The sequence below is a fragment of the Phoca vitulina genome, unplaced genomic scaffold (assembly GCF_004348235.1).
Source record: "Phoca vitulina isolate PV1807 unplaced genomic scaffold, GSC_HSeal_1.0 scaffold4, whole genome shotgun sequence".
Taxonomy (NCBI): domain Eukaryota; kingdom Metazoa; phylum Chordata; class Mammalia; order Carnivora; family Phocidae; genus Phoca; species Phoca vitulina.
In genome coordinates, this window is record NW_022589707.1 from 14,642,250 (window position 1) to 14,663,951 (window position 21,702).

Below are 21,702 nucleotides of genomic sequence, written 5' to 3' on the forward strand. Positions count from 1 at the left end.
TAGCCATGTTATTCATTCTTTTGAATCAAAAGGAATCTTTGGTTTCAAGAAATAGAAAATTGAACTCAAATTGATTTAAACAAAAAATATTATTTATTGGCTCCCACAAGTAAAAAGTTCAAAGGCTTTGGGGTCATGTTTCCCGGGTGGCTCGCACAATGTAGAGATTACCTGAAGGTTCCCTTTTCATTTACTTGCTTGAATCCCTGGTGATAGCTCCATTCTAAATAGACTCTCCCTGGGGCGCCTGGGTGGCTCAGTCGTTAAGCATCTGCCTTCGGCTCAGGTCATGATCCCAGGGTCCTGGAATCGAGCCCTGCATTGGGCTCCCTGCTCCTTGGGAAGCCTGCTTCTCCCTCTCCCACTCCCCCTGCTTGTGTTCCCTCTCTCGCTGTCTCTCTCTCTGTCAAATAAATAAAATCTTAAAAAAATAAAAATAAAAATAAATAAATAGACTCTCCCCTTGTGGTCCCAAGATGGCGGCCAAGACCTCCCATGGTTAAAAGCTCCTGCATTTACCTCCTGAAGCAAATTATCTTTGTTCTGGCATTTCTAGCAAAAGTCCTGACATTCTCTTTCATTGGACTGACTTAGGTCACATGCCCCTACCTGAAGCAGTCACTGGGGCAAAGAAAATGAAATTCATTGGTTATTCATTGATTGGCTTAGTCCGGAACACATGCCCTACCTCTTGGAGATAAAGGTGGAGTCAACTTTCCCAGGACTACATGGGTGTCCCAAAGGAAGTAGCAGCTGGGAAAGGGGGATGCATTTGAGAAGATAAGTAAGGTAAGGACTATATTTTTGAGTATCAAGATTATTGTTTTTAATAGAAAATGAGAAATTCTCTGCCATTTAAAAACTCATGTGTTTTATCACTATTAACATGGTAGAAACTAAGAGTTAAAAATCATGAAAAGACATTGTCCCTTCCCCAGGTGCTAAACTCTTTACATTCAAGCTGCATAGGGACCACCTGGATGCATCATGGTTTCTAAAGGTCTAATCATACATGGTTGGAAAAATTTCCTTCACGGCAGAATGATCTATAGGTTCTATGAAATTCTTCTTTAATATGGTTTCTGTAGACCCAGTGGAAATAGATCAGATCCCCAACTGTCCCCTGAATTTATTCTGGTAAAATCACTGTATTTTGGCTGCGTTGTTATCTGGTTATTTATTTGAGCCATTCCTTGTCTTTTTGTCTTTTCTTTTAACTCAGGGTTTTACTTCTATCTTTGCAACGTCTTTTCTTAGTTTGTGAGCGCAGATCTATGTCTTAACCTAAACATCTTCTAAGTTGGACGCTGGAGCACGGGAGCTTTAAGTTGATCACAGCAGTGATTCAGAAGCAGCAAGACGCAGGAGTGCCCACATACTATGAGCCGGTCATAGTTCAAGATGTTCTGCCCAGGGCAAGCCATCATCTATCAGGCCCATAAATGGGATTAGTGGTCCTAATAAGCAAAGACACAAAGGAGATGATCTCTCTCTATGTGTAGGTACACAAGAAGGTGGTTATCAGTAAACTAGGGAATGAATGGCCTCTCACCAGACACCAGATCTGCTGGTGCCTTGTTCTTGGACTTCTTAGCTTCCAGAACTGTGAGAAATAAAAGTTTTTTAAGTCACCCAGTCTATGGTATTTATTATGGCAACTCGAGCTAAGACATCATCCTGTTCCCCTTTTGTGATGTGCCTGTCGAGGGACTTAGCTTCTGTGGGCCAGCAGGTCCCTCTTTCTTCCTTCTTAGAGGTTTTGACCACAGTTTTCTTGTCTGGTCTCAATCCTATCTCTAATATTTTTGACTCTTCTCTTCTTCATTAGTGCTTACCAGGCCCTCCTCTGCTCCCCTCCATGGGGCAACACACTTCTGAATGTGGCCTCCAAAGTGCTTTCTGATCTTTCCTACCTTTGGTGACCACTGGCCAGCATTGTCCCTTCCAGGACACAAAGTGGGCCCCTCATCTGCTGAGTGTGATTGATACCAGCAGAGCTAAGTGAATAAAATGCCATTAAAAAAATTCTATTCTAGGGACACTTGCATAGCTCAGTCAATTAAGCATCTGACTCTTGATTTCAGCTCAGGTCATGATCTCAAGGTTGTGGGATCGAGCCCCACATCGGGCTCCCCACCCAGTGGGGAGTCTGCCTGAGATTCTCTCCCTCTCCCTGTACCCTGCCCCCTGCTCACACATGTGCTCTCTCTCTCTCCAAACTAAACAAATATTAAAAAAAAAATTCTGTTCTAAGACCGATTTATTGTATGATGCACCACCATTTAATTACCTTTTTTAGAACCCTCCCCCAAACACTATCACATTAAACATATATATTGAAGATACATCCTGATTCTGGAAATATTAAAAATGTGAGGGGAAAAAGTTTGTACCTTGTAATCTAGGAAATACTATAGTGGAATGATTGTGTTTTTTAGCTATTAGTATTAGATGGTCTGCCCCATTCAACGGTGCTACCCTGTCTTCATTATTGTTCTTACTATAAACATAAGCAAAAAACAAACAAAAATCCATTAACTGTCTTCAGTACTTTTTGCAGACCCCAGTTGTCTCTGGACATTAGCCCCCTTGCATTATTTTCACAGGCCTGAGCCCTTCCTTTGAACAAGGCCCTACTTCTGCCTTCTGCACGTGTCCTTTAAACGTATGAGTTTATCAGAACACTTCTTAAGCAGCCACATTGATCTTTTTTAGATCCTCCCTTTTCTTCATTGAAATCATGGTTTTATAAAAATTTAAAGATTTTATTTATTTATTTATTTATTTAGAGTGAGAGAGAGAGAGGTAGCAGGGGGAGGGGCAGAGGGAGAGAGAGAATCCTGAGCAGACCCCGAGCTGAGCGCAGAGCCCAACACAGGCCTCGATCTCACAACCCATGAGACCATGACCGGAGCTATAAATAAAGAGTCAGACACTCAACTGACTGAGCCACCGAGGTGCCCTGGTTTTATACAAATTTAAATTTCAAGTCATTGTACTCCTCTTTTGCGTTCTTTCCTAGTTCCTGGCCAGACAGAGCCTCACATCCATCTTTTCCCTTAACTTGCTCAAGTCTTCTTTGTGTCAGGTTAGCAAGTGCAGAATTGCCTTCTCTGGCTATTACAAGTTCAAGGATGCCATGGTCACTTACCAACACATTCTTCTTAGCTGGTGAGAATTATGCATAGAATAGTACCTCTTCAATAAGCAATTAGTTTAGATTTAAGTCGTTCCAACTTTATTTGATGCTCTTTTCAGCAGAATGAGCTTGTCAGTGGACGCTGAAGTTCTTCATTACCCCTGTATTATGCCCCCGTGCCAATAATTGTGTCATTTGTATTGGGAAAGCATTATTAATGTTGCCATAACAAGATCACAAGGCCTGACAACGCACAGCCAGTGGAGAGAGAGCATAAGCCAAGACTGGGGTGAGGAGTACTCCCCGGGGCATGGGCTGTGAATACAGAAGCTGGCTTGGATTAGGGCAGCTCTTCAAGGCTGGTGTCTCTTACCAAGGTAAAGTTCAAGAAGCTATTAATACTAGGCAGTCCAGCATGAAGGGTGAGGCCAATGTGTACCATAGTTTAAGGAGATTGCCAGCAGGGGTATGGGCAGCAGAATACAGCCCTCTAGGGAAGAGGACTGGTCAGAGATACGCTAAACAAATGTCAGAGTCATGGTAGAGAAGACCAGGGTTCAGGAGGGGGTCCCAAATCCACAGGAAGACTGGGATGTGATGCAAAATGACCAGAAACTGAAGGTGTGGAGATCAAGGTGGAAGCCCAGAATTGGACAAACATAGGAGTGGAGGGCAGAATGGGAGGGACCTACAGGTGTCTGAGGCTCACAGTGGACCAGACTGGAAGGAAGCAAGATGTTGGGGCTGATACTGATGATATACTTTGTCCCCAGTCGGAACAGTGGTTAAGTATCGGGGAGGTCAGGGAGCTAGACCTATAGGTGGAGCTCTGTGGACAATCCAGCAGCTGGTCACTAGGGAAGGCAAAGACAACTGACCCGCTGCTTTACTGTTCGCTCCAGTGACAATGTCACTTCTGCTTTTATTTTCACCCAAATCTTCTCTACCAGGCATTAACCCTCAGGTCTGTGGGTTTCTATTTGTGTTCACAAGTTCTTAACTCACACGGCTCCTCTGCTTTGCCTTTGATTGTGTGCTTCTTTTGAACAAATTATATAGCTTCCTATTGGCGTAATACAACTATTGCTACCATTTTATTTGCTGATGATTTACCATGTACCAGATACCACACTAGCTGATTTACCTTACACTATCTTATTTAATTCCCACAATGTCCTTGAGGGGTAGGTATTATTGTCCCCATTTTTTTTTTAAAGATTTTATTTATTTATTTGACAGAGAGAGGGAGAGAGACAGCGAGAGAGGGAACACAAGCAGGGGGAGTGGGAGAGGGAGAAGCAGGCTCCCCGCCGAGCAGGGAGCCCGATGTGGGGCTTGATCCCAGGACCCTGGGATCATGACCTGAGCCGAAGGCAGATGCTTAACCAACTGAGCCACCCAGGCGCCCCGTATTGTCCCCATTTTAAAAAGAGGAAACTGAGGCTTATATGGTTTATGCAATCAGCCCAAGGTCACACATCTGGGACACAAAAGAGCTTGGATTTAAACTTAGTTTTGTCTAACGACCTGTGTGTTGCTAAAGTGACTATATTGACTTCATTTATACTGTGATACATCCAATCCTTATTGACACCTATCAGCCACTTTAGATTTTTCATCTACCTAAGTATCTACCTACTTATCCATCTATCTTCTGTCTTCTACTTTTATCTCAAATTCTGTAGCACTCAGTACTGCACTATGTAAGAAGCAGATCATTAATAAGTACTTACTGAGTGAATTAATGCAGTTTAAAAATGTAATTAGAACTACTATGTCCTCCTTGGTTTGGGTATTTATAGTCAAGTAGTAAGAATTCTTCAGTTTGCTTTATAAAAATACTACATTCATGCACATTCGTTCATTACAAGGAGGAGAAGGGGCAAAGTCTGAAATCAATACTGAACTAATACTGAACTAAGAAGACGTATATTATTCCCAAATAAATCAGATGTAGGCAAATGTGTTTATATGTTCAAATACATTTGAGTAGTTAAAATAAAGGGGTATACATAAAACATATTATTTTCTTCAGAAGTCTGAATCTGAAAATCTTTCTCATGACATGATCTTCATACTTGTCTAAATCAGAGGTTGCCAAACTACTGTCCATAAGCCAAATCCAGCACACCCCTTGTTTTTGTATGGCCTGTGAGCTAAGAATGGTCTTCACACTTTTAAGTAGCTGAGTAAGACTTTTTTTTAAAAAAAATGATATTTTGTAACATGTGAAAATTATATGAAATTCAAACCTCAGGATCCATAAATAAAGTTTAATTGACACCCAGCCATGCTCATTCATTTACGTATCATCTACGGTGGCTTTCACACTACAATGGCAGGGTTGAGTAGTTAGGACAGGGTATGGCCCACAAAGCCTAAAATATTTCCCATCTGGCTCTTTACAGAAAAAGTTTGCCAACCCCTGGTCTAACTAAATAATACAGGATGTCATAACATTTTAAATGTTGTTTAAACTACATCTGTTACTTTAGTTTCTAATTCAAGCACACTGGACTGAAAGGTCATGACATCTCTTTGCTTGGTAGAAGGTTTCCATGTTGTCAGGACAAAGTCAAAACCTTTTCTCCTTCGATATTCTCTACATTCTCTCCTGAGAGCAGTAGCACCTTTCTGCGGAAACAATAACAGACTGAGAAGCTGGTGGTTTCTCTAAGAGGTGATACAGCTCTTCCTGCTAAAAGTCATCTTTCTCTTTGATGGGAAACTGGGGCTGGGCATCCTTGTGAGAGGTTACATTTTATTACAGAACTGTAGTGGCACCGAAATGGAATGATTCTCCAGACTCCATCAACTGATGCAAGGTGGTATGATGGAGTGAGATAGACGAGGAAAAGCAAATTGCTCTTTTTGTCATCACCCAGGACCTAAATAAAGACAAAAATGACTCAGAATGACCAGATACAGGTGAATACTACTTATCAAAATGTTTTGGGGAGGCACTTAACGTCACAATGGCATGGCACTGTGAGAGCTCAATCAATGTGACGGGTCAAGAGCAAAATCAAGGGAGAAGAACTTCCTTATTTTTCCTGAGATCAAGTTTGGTTTGCAGTAAAGTTCAAGGGAATATGTTTTATGTATTTATTTTTTGAGACCCAAAGATATATTCTACTATTTTTCTGTATCTCTGCCTCTGTCTTTCTCTCTCTCTCTTTTTGTTTCTCTTTCCAATTTAACAAAAGCTTATTGATCATTTATTATGGGTGAGGCACAGGACAAGGATTTATGAGAGAGGCAAGTTACAGCGATCTTCCTGGACCTTTTGGCAGCATTTAATATGAATTGATCTTCCCTAACATATTCTTCTCTCGGTTTCTTTGGTCCCATAGTCTCCTGGTTTTATTTTTCTGGTTTCTGATTCTCAGTCTCTATTGTCAGCTCTTTCTTTCTATCCAATCTCTAAATGATCAGAATATAGTCCCGGGTCTGCCTTTTTTTTTTTTTTTTAATTTTATCTATTGTCCTTACGCAATCTCCTCCCAAATTTATAAATCCGGTCCAGTCCCAGCAACTCTTCTGAGCTTTAGACCCATATCAGAAGTCTGCAGTAGACATCTCTACTCACACAGAATTTTGATCTTCCCCTACAATTCTCTTACCTTCCCAAGATTCTCCATCTTGGAAACTGACACCTCTGCTCGTGCATCAGATCTTGCAAAGACTCTTGAGTCAATCACGACACTACCTCCCTCTCCACAACCCACCATTTCCATTCAATCATCAAGTTCTTTAAAATAACTCTTGACTCTGGTCATTTTTCTTCCTGTGCATGCTACCACTATAGTCTGGGAAACCATCATCTCTCACATGAATCTGAAATAATATATTCCCAACTGGTCTCTCCACATCTGCTCTTGGCCTTGGTCCATTTTATCTTCTCACAGATAATGTCTTTCAGGCAAAAAAAAAAAAGGTAAAGTCTTAAAAACCTCACAATGCTAACAAAATAGATGTTGTTCTTCAATTTGATTTTTTTAATTTAATAATGTATCATGAAGATCTTTTCGCACCAGTCTACCTAGAACTACCTCACAATTTTTAACAGTTGCCTACCACTCACTCGTATAATGTACCATGATTTATTTAACTACCGTTTTTAAAAAAAGATTTTTATTTATTTATTTATTTGACAGAGAGAGACAGCGAGAGAGGGAACACAAGCAGGGGGAGTGGGAGAGGGAGAAGCAGGCTTCCCCCTGAGCAGGGAGCCTGATGTGGGGCTCGATCCCAGAACTCTGGGATCATGACCTGAGCTGAAGGCAGATGCTTAACGACTGAGCCACCCAGACGCCCCTATTTAACCACTTCTTGATCGATGAACATTTTAGCTGTTTTCAGTCTTTAACTACTATAATTAATGCTTCAGTGAAGATCCTACAAGAGTTATTCTCCAAGATACGTGTGAGTAAATCTACTGGACAAATACAGAAAAGTGGAATTGTTAGGTCAAAGGCTTTGTACATTCAAAAATTAAAGAAATACTGCCTGGTGGCTCTCCACAGAGGTTGTACCAACTTTTACTCCTACTGACAAGGTAAAAAAGTGCCTGCTTCCCAGACTGGCCAAGTATACTATTCAACTTTTTTATTTGTGTCAACCTGGCAAAAAATACACCTCATTGCAGTTATAATTTGCATACCTCTTATTAAGGGAAAGGGAGAGCATTTTTACAGATTTTAAAGATTCCTTGACTGGACTCTATTTGTTATCCTTTTACTCAATTTTCCAAGGTTTTTGGTATTTTTCTTATTGATTTATAGGAGTGCTTTGATTTCTTCTTAAATAATCTAATTTCCACATTCTTTCAGGTATCCTAGTATTTTTTAAAAGCCACACTTCAGCCAATTTTTTTTTTTTTTTTTTTGAGGGAAGGGGGTGGACAGAGAGAGGAGAGAGAGAATCTTAAGCAGGCTCCACGCCCAGCACAGAGCCCGACACGGGGTTTGATCTCAAAACCCCGAGATCATGACCTGAGCAGAAATCAAGAATCAGACGCTTAACCAACTGAGCCACCCAGTTGCCCCCAGCCAATATTTTTTCTAATAATAAATAAGCACCGAATGTTAACTCCATTAGGGGAGCCCACATGAAGAGCTCACATGGAGAAGTTATGAATTGATTTGCAGAAGTCCTGACTTCCTAAAAATAGCTTGACAAGACTGTCTTGTATGTATACCTGTATTATTTCATTTAATTTTACTAACAGCCCTTTGAGGCATGTGTTATAAACCACAAAGTGAAGCTCAGAGAATGTGAATGTCCAGGGTCACACAGTTAGTAAGTCATCCACTTCTGGAATCTTAAAAGCATAGTAATCCATCATCACTGGTGGATCATTCCTCAGCGACATGAGGCTCTGATCCTTGATGTCTTTAATTTCTAATAATTATTGATCTTCTCTTTTTCCTTCTATAAACATCCAATGAATATTTTTAAGTGTCTACGATATGCCAGGAATCCTCATGGGCTTTACATTTCAAAGGGGTTGTCAGCCATAAGCAAAATAAACCCCAAGTAGTAATAAAGTTTTGCTTTCTTTTGCTTTATTTACCTACTATCAGGGTAGTCAGGAAGGGCCTCATTGAGGAGGTGACATTTAAACAGATGGGAATGACCAAAAGAGTGTTCCACAAAAAGGAAATATGTGAGCTGAGAACTTTAAAATAAGAGCAAACCCGTTGTGCTTGAGGAGTAGAAAAAAAAGCCATCGTGATTGAAGTCAGAGGAGAGCAGTGGGAGATGAGATTGAAGAGGTGGTCTGGGATGGCCCGTAAGGCTTCACAGGCCAGCAAAGGAGTCTGGACTCTATTCCAACTACAATCAGAAGACACGGAAGGATTCTAAGAAGAGAAGCAATATGATGTGATTTATGTCACTTTAGCTGTGAAGAATAGGGAAAAGAGTAGAAGCAGGGAAACCAATTAGAACGTTATTATAGGAGACCAGAAGATGATATTTGTATTAGGTGGTGGCAGTGGAGATGGAAAGAGATAGATTTTGGAAATATTCTGGAGGTAATGTTGACCCAAATTCTTCATGAATTGGACATGAGAACTGAGGAAAAGAGAAGAACCATGAGTATCTACGTGCTTTTTGGCTTGAGGAACTGGTGTGCAGTGATGACATTTATTTGAAGGGGAAGGCTGCAAGAATGAAGAATTGCATATTACTGTATTATTTCCTTATGCAGCCTTCACCTCACAGACCATGATTTTACTCTTTTCCCAATACCTTTATTTTCCTTCCCTACTTGTCCTGTCATCCTTCTTATCCAAAACAACTACTTCTACTTCCTCTACTCCCTTCCACTCCTTAATCCAATGTAATCCGCTCCTATCCCCCTTATCCCAACTCCTTCTTGCCAAACACAATGACCTCCTTGTCCCGAAATCCAAGTCCTCATATTTCTTGATCTTTCTCTAGCATTTAATACTGTTGACATTTCCTCCCTTGGCTTCTCTGAAATGACTTGTTTCTGGTCCTCCTAATCTCTATGGATAGTCTTCCCCTATAGCGTTTTGTCCTCACTTTTTTTTTTTTTTTGCCTCACCTTTTAAATGCTGGCATTTGAATAGGTTCCAGAGTAGGTCCTCTTCTCCTTTTACTCTATACCTTTTCTCTTGGGGATTCCATCTACTTCCATGAGCTATCACTTATTCTGATGTCCTCAGCGTAGATCTCTCTCGAGTTCTAGACTGTCCCGTTCAATTACATATAGACAGCTTCACTTTGATATCCTCATGGACATTTCAAACTCAACACTTAAAATCAAACTACTTACTTTCCCTCCTCAACCTACTGTTCTTCTTGAAGTCCTCATCTTAGCAAATGGTGCCATGATCCTCCTATTGACCTAAGTCATAAGTCTCCTATTCCTTAATCTTGCAGATATAATCAATAATAAAATTCAGTTGAGTCTGTCTTTAATATTTCCTGAATCCTTTCCTTTTCTCCATTTCCATTCTTGCTGTCTGTATTTAAATATCCATCAGTTTTTTCCTATAATACTAAAACAACCTCCTAACTAGTCTCCCTGCTCATAGTGTTAATCACCCTAATAAATTCTCCAAACTGGAGTGAACTTCTTTCTAAAACGGACTTTTGATCACCTCACTATGCTCCTTAAAATTCATCGATGGCCTTAGGATAAGTTGAAACCTCTTAGGAAGGCATGCAAGACCTTTCCCAATATAAGACCTTGTTGATCTCTCTTGGTATGTCCTTTAGAACTTTTGCCACATAATCATACAATGCATTAACTGAGAATCTACCACTTGCTGGGCACTGTCAGTCACCTTCAACTATCTGGACACAACTTTTACCAGGACATTACACATACTACTTTCTTTGCCTGGAATACATTTCTCTTTAACTTGCCCAGTTGTCTGGATTACTTCTACTTACCCTTCCAGACTCATTTCCAAACTCATCTTCTCTGGTGAGGGACCCTAACTAAACTCAGTCAGGGTTAGGTACCCCTCTGATAAGCTCCCTGTTGATAGAATCTCACCGTTGTGTGATCAACCGTGTACTCATCTGTCCCCTCGTTATCCTATAAGGTCCTTTCGAGCAGGCTGTCCTATTCATTTTTGTATTCCCAGTGCCCAGCACAGGGCCTGGCATATAGTGGGCACTCAGTAACAAATGAATAAAGGGGCAGAGTTGGGTTTCACAGTCAGCTCCTTTCTCTGTGGCACAAATCTCACATTTCCTCATGATACTTCTTAACATCTTCAACCTGTAACGTTTGGAAATCTGTGCTACATGTATTTTTGCCTACCACTAATTAAAATATAGACAAATAGATTATGGGGCGCCTGGGTGGCTCAGTCATTAAGCGTCTGCCTCTGGCTCAGGTCATGATCCCAGGGTGGGATCGAGCCCCGCATCGGGCTCCCTGCTCAGCGGGAAGCCTGCTTCTCCCTCTCCCAGTCCTCCCGCTTGTGTCTCTCTCTGTCAAATAAATAAATAAAATCTTTAAAAAAAAAAAGATTATTAGCTTCATGAGGATTCAATTGATTAGTTATTTCTTGTAGAGCTCTTCCTCATCACTCCATGGTTTTGTTCATCAAAGTACTTGGGTTAACTAAATCTAAAGTGACTGAAAGATCGTTCCATACACTTTTTATATTCTTTCTAACTCTTATCCTGTTGCTTCTACAACACCATCAGGGAAGCAGAGAGTAAGTACGTTGGGAATAAGGTTGATTTTATTTTGATTGTCTGGCAACTGGCACTAAAAAATGATGTATCAACAGCAAATCACTTCCCATTATCATTTCCCCCAAGGTCTCTATGGATAGGCATTCAAGTTTCAGTGTTAAAATTTAACATTGCAAAATCCAGCTAAAATTGAAATTTTTATGTAGTGACTTCAATGTGATCACAGAACTTTATAAATGGAAGGAAACTTAGAGATCTTTAGTCCAGCACTTTCATTAAGCTTCTCTGAGGAAACTGGCGAGGAGACCTATAATGGCTTGCCCAAGGTCATCCAGTCTAGAGGACAAGTAGGAGCAAATTTCCTGTCTTTCAGTCCACTGATCATTCCTCCTTGCACCCTTTTATTTTCTATCTAAACAAATTATCTACATCAGAACCCACCTAACATTTTACATAGTGCTTATTTTTATGATATTGCCTTTGTGGTATTCTTGTCATAAAAAGAAAGGACCTTAAAAAAGAAAGCAAGGCTGTCTCGTCCAGGCAGAATTGGTAAAAGAGACAATTAGTACGTAAAGTAATGGGTTCCTATTTGTAAGTAGCCCTGTAATCACGCTCTGTTCTCTGAGCGCCCCAATGCTAACCCAAGCTTATTTCTGCTCCCAGGGCCTGGATTCCATTCAATTCCGTGCCTTATTTAGTCTAAATGATTTCCCCAGCTTCAATGTGTATTTTTTGGGCTTCATTTTAGAAATATCACACTTAAATCTACTCTCTACTTGAGTTTGTTTTAGTTCTAACGGTGAGGAATGAGGATTCTGGGTAAAAGAAATAAAGATGATGGATTTTTCTAGGCTTTACATTTCAAGAATGGCTTTCTCAAATGGCAACTGGCAGTCTAATTTATTCCTCAAATGATGACGTTTTCCATGGGAATCAGACTTTAATTGGGATAATTTGTTTTCATGGAAAGCACAGATTTCTTTCCAAGAGGATCAGTTTGATAATGTTTTACCAGCTAGTGCACGGAGACCAAATATAAAACAGTTCTGAGAAACAGGAAGTGAACCTGACTGGTCTAGTCTGCGTGTCCCTGGCAGTGACGCAAATACAGAAATCAAATTAGGAAAACAAGATATGTGGGTGTGAGGCAATCGATAACAATCCAGGATGCTACAAAGCAAGGAAGAACGCCTTTAACCAAATGCCACTCATTTTAATAACACCCTGAGAAGTTTGATTTCCACTGAACATGCTAGTGGTTAGGGAGCAGGATGAGCTTGAGTTCCCTAGCAACAGCATGTGCTTTTGAGACCGTCATTAGCCTTTCAGTTAATCCCGCCAACCCCTTACTTCTAAATGTATGACTGACATTTAAAAAAAAAAGAAAGAAAGAAAGAAATGATATTTCAGAAAGTGCTTTGAAATTTCCAGGAACAAAATGGGAAGGAACTAAAAAAAAAAAAAAAAAAAAAGTTGTCCTGAGAATTGTTCTGAGGTAAAAGAAGTCATGTTCATATGTGTCCAACCTGTCCCACATTCACTGCTCTCAGTTCTCTGTTTCTGAATCCCCTGTGGGTAAAGGGCAATGGAGGGGAAATGGTTGAGAGTTTAAGGCAGTCCCCTCCTGCAACATCCATCACAGTCTGAAAGTGGGGTGAATAGTGGGGTGGGCAGTTTGTGTGGGGCAGAGATTGGGGGGTGGGTAAGATGGGAGGGACTATAACACACAGGTTTCTTTCCCCTTTATGCAGAATAAATTATCCTGGTTGAAAGAGCTTGAGGAAGGAGGGTGGTGAGGGGGAATGAAGCTATTTTTCCTATTGATTGTTTAATTGCACCAGAGGCTGTTCGTCGGAGGCCACTGGCCAAGAGCATTATTTTGGTGGCTAAAGTGAGGTTGGGCAGGTTTCCATCCCCCTCCTTAGTTTTAAACAAGACAACCCATAAAACGCAGCCGGGCTATAGGAATATGGTGTCTGCTGACTTTTGCTACTCAGCTGTACCCTAAAGCGCCAAGCCTGATGGGACGATGGTTCTCAAACCCCGAATCATTGCTCTAGCTCTGTCCTGGGTTCGGGATGCACAACTCTTCTTTGTAGCCTGGGTCAACGGCGGGGCGTTATTAGAATGGTAATTATTGCTGCGTTTGGCTGGTCATCCCTATTATGGCCTGGGTCTCTTTCGACTAGACACTGGGCTCCTTCAGTTTGGCCGGGTGACTCCTAGTTCTCCCCGCCTCCCCACCTAACCACCCCCCCTGCGCGCTCCCTTCCCAAGGCGACCACCTGCGCCGCCCCACTTACCATCTGCCCCGCGGGGAGGGCCCCTCGCGGTAGCGGTGCCCTCCCTGCTCCCGGGCGGCTCTGAGGGAGCTCGGTGTTTGCCTCCAGCCCTTCGCTACCGGAGAGATCAGGTTCCTCCCCTCCTCCCCCTCCAGCTCCGGCCGCCGCCGCCGCCGCCGCCTCCTTCTTGCATGACACAGCAGAACCGCAGCTGCTGCAGCGAGTCCCAACCATCCGCCCAGGAAGCGCCGCAACCGGGACTCGGGAGGGGCGGAGGGGGGCGAGGCAGGGGCCACCGCCGAGGGGGATTCTTGCCCCCACTCTGCACCGCACACTTGTTTCCCAGCCCAGGGGCTCGGGAACAAAATCGGGCTAAAGCCGACCAGGCCGAGCCGTTGAGGAATGCTGGGGTTTGGCGTCAGAAGGGATGGGACCCGAGAGAAGGGTGCGAAGGAGACCCCAGTAGGGGTAGGACGTTGCAGGTAAAGAAGGGAAAGAAGAGGCCGAGAAGTCAAGGGCCAGACTGTGAAGGAGAATAAAGGAGGTCAAAGAGAGGTAAGGAGGGAGAGTTGCTGAGAAGGGAGACGGAGCTGGGAAGGGAGGGGTGTGGGGGGAGCTGCAGGGCAAGGAGGACTGGGAGGGAGTACTGGGGGAGGCCTGAGCTAAGTACCCAGGCAGCATGGGGGCTGAATTGGGAGGCAAGGGCACAAAAAAGGAAAGGGATGGAAGAATGAGGCATTAGATAGGAAGGTAAAAATTGGGGGCATTAGAAGGGATGTAGTGGAGATCATTCATCATGGCTGATGAGGTAAACTGATGAGGCGGAAAGAGAGACAGTCGAGGCAAAGCCAAAGGAAAGGATGATCTTCCATCCCACCCTTTAGTTTCCTGAGAAGTTTTTCATAATTCCGCCAGTACACACAGGGAGTTTTCCTTATAAATGGAAAAGCATGAACTGAAGCATAGAAATAGCTGCGTCGCTTAGCTTTACAGCATAAAATCTCCATGGTGCACAAAAACTTTAAGGCAGAGATTTGGGATTTAAGGCATAAGCACTTATAGGGGTTGTGATTCAGTAATACTGAGGGCACTCAAAACTGGTGTTATAGCTTCCACACAACACTGAACTTGAATAAGTCTTTCAGAGTGTTTGCTAAGTGTTTCAGTTAAATGCACTGGAAATGATGACAAAATTATTGGCTAAAACTATCCTAAAAATGCACCTGCTCTTCTTCTTTCTCTCTATACTCACACATACACACATAGATACATATATATCATTTCTAGTGTCTAGCATGTACAGTATGATTAAGGGAAACATGTGTTTTTGTGATTATTTTATTTCCCACCAAAACGCACGCTACGCATTTTACAGCAAACCAGCTGCTTCTCACCATTTGAAAGAATGTGGTCAGAAAAGTAATGCAAAAACTGCCACTTTGGTTTTGTCTGTACCTTCCAGGTCATATCTTCGTACCTCACTTCCTGACACAAACAAGTTTTTACTGTTGTCAGCAACAAAGCCCTAATATAGCTGCGGAAGAGAAAAACTGCATTGCATTTAGCCTCCTGCAAGCATCATCAACAGTTACCGGAGGAATGTAATTCCAGAAAGCTTTAAAGCTGGTGGTGATGGTAATTATGTATCAAATGCCTGGTTCTATTTCTGTTATTATTGTTTTGTCATTTCTGTTCTACCCAAGAGCCGGCTGAACTCGCAGAGAGAAATCCGGTTTTTTCTTTTTGACTTTGTAAAATTCATCAGCCCCGGTAGAAAACTTGCTCTTGGGGAAAATAAAGTAGGAGCCACGAAATGTCATTTTAGCAGAGCGTGGGTTTTGCGACTGTGGGAAAGGATTTAAGGACGCGCCTTCTGTTCGGTTTCCTATGTAACGAGCAAAGGCTACACGCACGCACAGACGCCACAGCTCCCGGATGCTGTGGCTCCCTTATCTGGGCTTCTGCAGGCTCCAGAAGCCCCTTCGGGATGCTGCGAGGGGCTCCCGGTGGGTGGTGGCAGGAACGCTGCGGCCGCCGCCGCCACTCCAGCCGCTGCCGCTGTTGTTGCTGCTGCAGTCACGTGGGAGCCCCTTTAAGTTTCCATAGAGAGGCCTCTCCGGTGTCACATGATGGACATGATATAATGAAACAACATTGTGGAGAGGAAAGCATTAGGGGAGCCCACGGCTACAAAAACAAGTGAGTGAGAAGAGGTGGGAGGAAGAGAAACTACGCCACCTCCCCTGCAGCCAAGCCGCACGCAGCAGCCTGCGAGAAGTGGGCGACGCCGGGGCGGGGGGGGAGGTGGGCAGGGAGACGGGGTCCTCAGCCCCGGCCCGGGGACCCCGCCGCCCACCGCGGAGAGAACAACTTTTAGCCGGCAGCCTCGGCCACCACCGCACCTGTCTCCGGAGCCTCCATCGCTCCTCGTGACGATCAAAGGGAAATTCTAGAAGAATATGCTCTACAAATATACGTGCGCATCATTTTCCTCCTTGCGTCTCGCTCTAGAAGGAAAGAGAAAGGGATTCAAGCGGCAGCGTGCGTTCCGCCCCAAGGTAAGTTCGGGAGGGTGGGGAGAGCCGGCCCAGCAGGACTTTGGGGTGGGAATTTTGTTCTCCGTTGAGCCCTGTCGAGGTGAACGAGGCGTCCCCTCGCTGCTGGCGAGGCGGATGGGTCGGATGGTCCAGCAGAAACATTTCCACTGTGGACTCTGTTATTTCCTCTTTCGCACGCCCGGCGGTCCCACCCTCGGACTCCCCGGGGCCCCTGGCCTCCCCCCGGAAGGGGCCGCAGGTCACGGCCGGGATGTTCGGAAGCCGGGCGAGGGAAGGTAGGGGTTGTGGCGTTGGCCGGGAATGCCGAGGCGATTTCGCCATGTTTGTGTTGCTAAGAGCACTTTTTCCCCCTTTGAGGTGGCTTCATGCCACATGGTTCCTCCGGAGCTGCTGCCGGGTTGAGAGAGAGAGAGAGAGTGTGTGTGTGTGTGTGTGTTTTCAATGTCCGCATTCCAGCTAATGTTGCGCAGATAAAATTCAAACTTGAGGTAAACAGAAGAGGAGGAGGAGGAGGGGGGGAGGAGGGAGGGGGAGACTGTTTCCATTTCGAGATCCCACCTCTTCACTCCGCGGAGACCAACATCCCGAATCCGGAGAGCACTCGCCGGTTTCTCCCACCTACCCCACCTTTGCTGTCCACGAGAAAGCAGGCGGCGGGGCGGGGGGGCGCGGGGGGTACTCGCGGAGGACGCGGCGTCTGGGTTCTGAAAGGGAAAAACACCCCTGGCACTCAGGCCTTTGGCTACCTCCTTTTCGCCGGGAGGGACGGAGGATGCCTCGGATTGCTCTGGGGCTGGGGAACAGGAGGACAGCGCTCCCGGGAGGGGCGAGGGGGTGCCTGTCCTTCTCAGTCCCTCTTACTTTAGGGGACCGGACTGTCGCGCTCCCACCCCACCCCAGGCGCAGGTTCCTGCAGGCGGGCTGGGTGGGTCTCCAGGTTTCCAGAGGGCTGGTTGCGTAGCAGGTGTGTGGTGGGCATTTCTATTTCGTAAGTCTTGCATTTGGTGGGACGACGTGGATGGGCAGAGCTGCGTCTTAATTTTTTTTTTTTTTTTTTTTGCAAATTAGGGAGAAAAATCAAGACGTTACACCCCACTCCTCCCGTTTTAAATACTGATTCAGCTCGGAGCTAGGCTGAAGGGTGAGTGGGGATGTTTAAGGGTGAGGGTGAGCTTCGTCATGTGGAAAACTAGGCATCTGACAGCTCGTGGCCACCCCCCCCCCCCCCGGCCCCGGGAGGAATGCGGGCTGGGTGGTCCGACAGGGGTGGCGTCCCACGGGGTGGGAGCCGGCGCCGGGTCCCTTAGTGCGCGAGGGTCCGCCGCCCTTGTCGGCGGGGACTGCCTGGCCGGGAGGCGGCGGCCACGTGAGGGTGGTCTGCGGAAGCGCTGGAGCCGGGAGATGGGGGTGAGGTGCGTAGCACAGTCGTGCCGGGGGCGGACACGAAACACCCGTGGGCGGCGAGCCGGGGAGAAGCAGAGACTCGCGCGGGCCCGACCCCGGAGCCGTGGCGACGGTTTTATTCCGAGCGGCGGCCGGAGCCGGGCGCCTTCTCCGCTGGGCCGGCGTCCCGGGCGCGGGTGGGTGCGCACTTCACGGCGCTCTCCCGGGAAACCGTTTCCGGGCGGGGTCCCTGGCCCCGAGCGAGGGCTGTAAACAGGGTGGCGCCCTCTGCCCTCCCGCCCCCGGCCTGCCGGGGCGCGCGGCCGGCGCCGCCCGGAGCGGCGGAGGCGCGGCCGCGGCTCTGGGCAGTGGCAGCGGGGGCGCGCCCGCTCCCCGCCGCCCCCGCGCGCCCCCGCCGCCCGGCCGGCAGGCCTGCTCTGTTTTTGTTTTGATGGAGCCCGCGTGCAGCTGGCGCGTGTCGAGTCACGTGCCGTGGGCGGGAGGGGGCTGGGGCGCGGGAGGCGAGGGCGCGGTGACGCACGCGTCCGGAGGGCCTGGCGCCCGCGGGGGCGAGGGGCGAGGGGGCGTGTGCCCCAGGCCGAGCTCGGTCGTGCTGGGTGTCGGGGCCGCATGTGGTGGGGTTCGTGGGAGTTGATGCTGGGTGAGCCGTGTTCGGACGTGGGTGTGAATCCCCCAGCACTTCGAGTTCGTCGTCACAGCATCTAGGCGAGCCTCGTCCAACCCGGCAGGAGCGGCCCGGCCTGCGCGGACTCGGTGGAGCAAGACCTTACGGGAGTATTTCTGTGGGCACATACGTATGTGGTTCTTAATCCTGGCTGTCCATCATGTGACACCGGAGAGGCCTCGCTATGGAAACTTAAAGGGGCTCCCACGTGACACGTATGTGGCTCTTAATCCTGGCTGCAAATTATGAACAACTTGAGAGTCATAGAAAGAACTCCGTTGCCTGGCTCAGCCCCAGACCAGTTGAACCCAAATCCAAATAGGGCTTGGACATAGAGTATTTAGGAAAAATATCTCCCTCGGTATTTTTGACGCACAGTGAGGGGCGAGAACTTACAGAGGTAAGCCAGCTTGATGGAATCGATGGTTGTGAAACCATCCCTCGTTAGGGATGAACTCGTAAAAATAGCAGACGTAGTTAACACGCATTGATCTGTCACTAGAAGGGTCACTGTGTGTCGGCATGGTGGCTACGCAGATGGGGATACTTGATGAAATATTGGCATCCCGATTTTACAGTGGGGAAATTGAAATTCGGGAGGAAAAGTAAAAGTTGGTCAGTGACGATCTGTGACCAGTACCCAGGGAGGCTGCCTTCAGACCTCCTGCTTCGGACTGTGGCACATGCTGCCCCGGAATTATGCCTTTACCTAAGGGCCACATACTTGTGCGAATAGGAATCCTTCTCAGTTTGCCTACCAGCCTGTGAGTTTACCTGCGTGTATTTATGCATGTACTGTTACTTGCAAAGTTTTGCTTGTATTGAAGGGAGGAGAATCACTTGGTGAATTCGTTAAGGCCTGTAGGCTACTAACATTTACATGAAGTTTATTGTGGGGAGAGGGGGATCCTGGTACTGTGAAGAGAACAGATTCTATGCAAGTTTTTTGTTTTGTTTTTGTTTTGAGACCCAGTATAGGGGTAAAGTGAAGTGCCCAGAAGTTGCAGGCATCGTCCGAAGATTTACATGAGCAGCCACAGAAGTCTTTCAGGTTCCTACTAATGATTGTTGTCTAGTGTTGTTAGCTGTGTAGCAGGCAGAGCCTATTACCAAGTTTTAGGGATTGGTTTTCACGTTGCTTGCAGTTTGGGTGAGGAAAGTTTATAGACCCACGGAGGCGAGCCTGACACAGACATGAGTGCTGTAGGTCTGGCATGGAAATCTTCTCCCTCCTCTGTCATCCCCATCTTTCCTAATCGGGCATTGCCACTTTTGTCGAGCGTTGCCTAACCACTTGGGGTTCCTTTGCACAGCTCTGCCTACGTGGTTCCTCTGCTTCTTGAGTTTCTTCTTTAGGAAATTTCCCTTGGTTTCCCCTCAGCAAACACTTAAGTACCCTCCCTGTGTCACCACTATGTTTTGTACTTACTTGCGTCACTGCATTTATTACAACATGTCATGTCGTTTTTGTTCACACGTTGGTTGGACACTCCTAGTAAATTCAGCTTGTCAAAGGTGGGAGGGGTGATTGTTTACCCATATATCACTGGAACCCAGTAGGCACTTAAGTTTGCTGCATCGGTCTGAATTGAATTCGTGTTGTGTTATATGTGGTGTTCGCCTGTGTCCCCCGCCTTCATTCTTTACTGTCTTCACCTTCTCTGCTCCTGGCTATTAGGCTCGAAGCACGCATCCTCGGACAGAGAATACAGCCACATTGTAAGAGGAATAGGAAGGAAAGGGCAAAATGTAATCAACTTTTCCCTTGTTTCCCAGTTTCATTCCCAGTTGGCCAGTTGGACGGCGTGAATTTTCTTGGTTACTTCTGTACCCTGGGACAGATGCTCCACATTATCACTTCTCAGCTTGTTTAGGAAGGAAGAAGCGACATTGCATTACAGATGGACATATTTTACACGCCATCACAGAGTACAGATGCTTAATCACATTTCATTACACTGTAATTTTCAGATTTAGCGTTACAGGGTATTTGTTGAGCAGCACTGTTCTGGAGAGCTTACTGAGATGATGGAAATGATTTATAACGACTTGAAGTGATAGCCACTAGCCACTTGGGCAGTTTAAATGTGGCTAGTGTGACCTAGGAACTGATTATTTACTTGATTTCAGTGTAAATAGCCACCACTGGCGAGGGGTGCTGTGTTGGATAGCACAGTTATGGAGGATTGCGTATGGTTAAGTCTAGTACTTGCCAGGTAAATGTTTAGGTTAAGGTTATTCTGCCTTTAAAAGAAAAACCTTGATTCATTTTCTAGGGCCTGACACTGTGCTTCCCATTTAGAGATTCTAAGGTGTTTACTGAGTGATACTTTGGATCCATGTGAGGCCTTCATATTATAGAGCATTTGTCTGTGTGTTCTGTGAACTTTTCATGTAATTCATGAGGTCTTTTTTTTTTTTAGAAGCAGAATGGATTGATTATGAATAATTATAATTAGGAGTAGTTATAAGTCCAATGGATTTGAGCCCTTGGCCTGTAAACTAAATGGAAGTCCCTTAAGCTTAATCACTATTCTCTGATACATGGTGAAGAGCAGGCTCTGCATTTGTCTTGCTGGCCAGTGTATCCCCAGTGCCTCATACAATGCCTGACACATAGGAAGTGCTTATCATTATTTGTTGAATGAATGAATGTTCAAGTAATTTAATCCCTCTAACTTAGCTTCGGAAGGTATATTGTAGAGCTGGAGAGGGGGCCGAGTAGCACTAACTACCCTGAATTTACTGTTCTTCCAAGGAATGCAGTCTTTCCAGGGGCACTGTTCTTAGCTCAGTGAGCTTGATTTCTTCCCTGTAAGATACGTAGCAGGACTTCTTCCCCTTTATTAATAACAGAAAAATAAAGTCACAAGAAGATTTGGGGCTCAGGTCACAGAAAGGGAATTGGAAGTGTAAATCAAATTGAAGGAGTTACTTATATTGCCTTGTGCACTTGTCCAGGATTCTTCTTCAAAGAACTAAAATCACGCACTGAGCTATGTTAGAAAATTTGGTTTATAAAATGGAAGGTGATTATGTATGTTAATAGAGTCTGAAGAGAACTCTGAAAATATATCTAGTATGGCATGATGTAACAGGAAAAACAGGAATGGAAACATTATTTCTTAAATCTCTAAATCTCAGTCTGTGGTAATCCTAACACCCGAGTTATAAATTTCTGAAATGGGATACTTAAAAATGTAAATAGAAACAGATGTGTAGTGGTGCAGATAACCACTACTAGACTTTGAAATATTTATGTAGAAAGGTACCATATACATCAAACATCTGTTCAGAAGGAGAGCCCTAAGGCCAGAAATTGTAGATTTCATTTCATGTGGTAGGTGCTGTATTGGTGGGTTGATGCGGAGCCCGGTATGTGGTCGGGTGCTTGTGGAAGGCGGTGAGGCTGCTCTCTGCTTTGCATCACTCACCTGCCTCGTGGTGTGATGCGTGGCTGGATTA

General features: G+C 45.3%; 1 protein-coding gene and 1 long non-coding RNA gene across 12 annotated transcripts in view; one reads left to right on the top strand and one right to left on the bottom strand.

Moving 5' to 3' along the window:
- MKLN1 (muskelin 1) overlaps positions 1-13,736 on the bottom strand; it is a 313,020-nt gene extending 299,284 nt beyond the window's left edge. For 2 of the 4 annotated variants that reach the window (XM_032401559.1, XM_032401556.1), the window contains exon 1: positions 13,633-13,736. The gene's annotated coding sequence lies outside the window, so the exon portion shown is untranslated. The remainder of the gene's footprint in view (positions 1-13,632) is intronic. The other 2 variants (XM_032401557.1, XM_032401558.1) reach the window with 1 other exon arrangement.
- A 136-nt stretch (positions 13,737-13,872) lies between these two features.
- Positions 13,873-21,702, top strand: part of LOC116630770 — a 212,547-nt gene continuing 204,717 nt past the window's right edge. For all 8 annotated transcript variants that reach the window (XR_004299007.1, XR_004299001.1, XR_004299004.1 and 5 more), the window contains exons 1-3: positions 13,873-14,166; positions 15,074-16,169; positions 17,238-17,310. This is a non-coding gene — a long non-coding RNA (uncharacterized LOC116630770). The remainder of the gene's footprint in view (positions 14,167-15,073; positions 16,170-17,237; positions 17,311-21,702) is intronic.